Source organism: Bos mutus, chromosome 9, assembly GCF_027580195.1.
Source record: "Bos mutus isolate GX-2022 chromosome 9, NWIPB_WYAK_1.1, whole genome shotgun sequence".
Classification (NCBI taxonomy): domain Eukaryota; kingdom Metazoa; phylum Chordata; class Mammalia; order Artiodactyla; family Bovidae; genus Bos; species Bos mutus.
The window spans coordinates 63,379,080-63,381,359 of NC_091625.1; the positions used below are offsets into that span (position 1 = coordinate 63,379,080).

At 32.2% G+C, this 2,280-nt stretch overlaps 1 non-coding gene across 1 annotated transcript; it reads right to left on the reverse strand.

Moving 5' to 3' along the window:
* Positions 1-353: 353 nt before the first annotated feature.
* On the reverse strand, positions 354-480 carry LOC138989302 (small nucleolar RNA SNORD22). The gene has a single exon (XR_011465535.1). It is a non-coding gene; the product is annotated as a small nucleolar RNA SNORD22 (small nucleolar RNA).
* Positions 481-2,280: the final 1,800 nt, after the last annotated feature.

The window sequence follows — 2,280 nt, forward strand, 5'->3', positions numbered from 1 at the left end:
TTGTATTTTGGTTTGTATAGAAAATATGTCTTCACTTTGGAAGGTATCACTGAAATCTAAATCTAGAGAAGTCAAATATAGCTTATTAGAGGATGAATGTTGTGAATTCTCATGAAAATTTTAAATTGTATTTTTTGGTTGTATTTTTCATTTTTTTTTCAACCAGTGATTTATTTCCTCCTTTCCCATGTTTAGAAATTATTTTTTTAAATTTTATTTTATTTTTAAGCTTTACAATATTGTATTAGTTTTGCCAAATATTGAAATGAATCCGCCACAGGTATACCTGTGTTCCCCACCCTGAACCCTCCTCCCTCCTCCCTCCCCATACCCTCCCTCTGGGTCATCTTATGATCCCTCATAAAGTTCCTTCTGGAACAAGATTCCCTTTTCTCCTCAAGCCAGCCCCCAGTAGGTTCACCTTTACAGTTTCTGGAACTAGAACAAGAGGTAAGATGTGTGAATGTTTTTTCACTGGGAAAATATTTATTGTTTTTAATTTGCCTTCCAGTGTTCAAATATTAGTTCATAAAATAGTTGTTGGAAATATTTCCAACAAAATTTGTTTATTAGATTTATTAAAACTATTTTTATGGGGCAGTTTGGAGGGAAAGTGAAACTTTGGAAAAATCCACAACTAAGGACAAAACATACCTAATCAAAGGAAGAATTCAGTAAGAAAATGGATTTATCAATCTCTGAGAAAACCCTTTCCAGTCATTCATACTAAGCAACAAATGCCTTTATCTAACATGATTTAATCACTTAGGGTCTCCAGATGTTCAAAGGAAATCTATAGCATGAAAAAGGAACACCAAAGTAAACAAACAGAATAATTGGCCTTGGAGAAAACAAGGATAATTCAGATACCAGAAGTTAACTTCTTAAGAAGTCTATTCTCTGCAAAATTCAGGAGTCTGCATGCATATAAAAACACACTGCTTTTTAAAAAGAAGCAATAAAGAAAAAAAATTGGAAAAATGTGTAAAATTTTTAAATTAAGAAATAAACTTTGTATTTAATAAATTATTAAATGTACACATCTGACTTCTTGTGATCTAGCAATATGGATGATAGAACAGAGAAAATTTCCCACAACCCAGAACATAACATCTTAGAAGAAGGGTTTCTGTGTGACAACAGGTAGGAGAATATAATCAAAGAGATAAAAAAAGGAAATGTCTCTGTTTTCAGTCTTTGGTCTACCAAGTGCCAAACAGCACTAGAAAACATTCCTTTGTAGATATACCCTATTGAAAATTCATAATCACAAGGATAAAGAGAAAAATCATAAAAGCAGAGAAGAATAAAACAAATTACCCGCAAGAGAATGGAGCCAGATTGATTTGTGATTTCTCATTACTAACAATGGATGCTAAAGAAAATGGAGTAACATTTTCAAAATTCATACAGTAAAAGATTTTGAATCAAAAATTTTATACTACAATTTATTTTCAAACACATATTCAGACACATTTTCAGGACTGAGAAAATCTACTGTGCATACAGCCTATACTTTAAACATTAATTTGTCAAGAAAATAGTATACTCAAGCAAAGCAAGCTTTTCAGGATGAGGGTAGTGTGGGACATACAAAATATTGATAACTACTGTCACTCAGAATCAAGAAGAAAGATGGCAATAAATTTAAAGAAGATTCACTAGGCCTTGATTTTTGGAAATTTCTCCTATGAATGGCAAAGTTTTGTTGATATGGAATTATCATTTGTGGCTTCTGCCATAATATTTGATTCTACAGGGAATAATGTTTATATGTTTATATTGTACATGATATTTGGAATTTCATTTTTAAAATCATCCTTCAGGGAAAACATAGAAGATATATTTATTTAAGAGAATATAGAGATAGATTGAAAGATAGATGATAGATAGATTTATTGTTGTTCAGTTGCTAAGTTGTGCCCAGCTCTTTGCAACCCTATAGAGTGCAGCACTCCAGGCTTCTCTGTTCTCCACTACCTCATATAGTTTGCTCAAATTCATGTCTGAGTCAGTGATGCTGTCTAACCATTTCATCCTCTGCAGAAGAGGGTGGCAGAGGATGAGATAGATCGATAGATTAGATAGACATAGATACAGGTTGGTAGATTGTTATAAAGCCTACAAGTATAAAAATAAAGGTATAACTAAAAATATTTGGGAAGTTGACTGAGAAAAAGAGGTGAGAGGAAAATTAATGTGATAACTTCTTTCAGGTTCTTTGCAGATGACCAGTAGACAATGGCTAAGGTTTATAATCTAGAAATAGAAGTATGACAG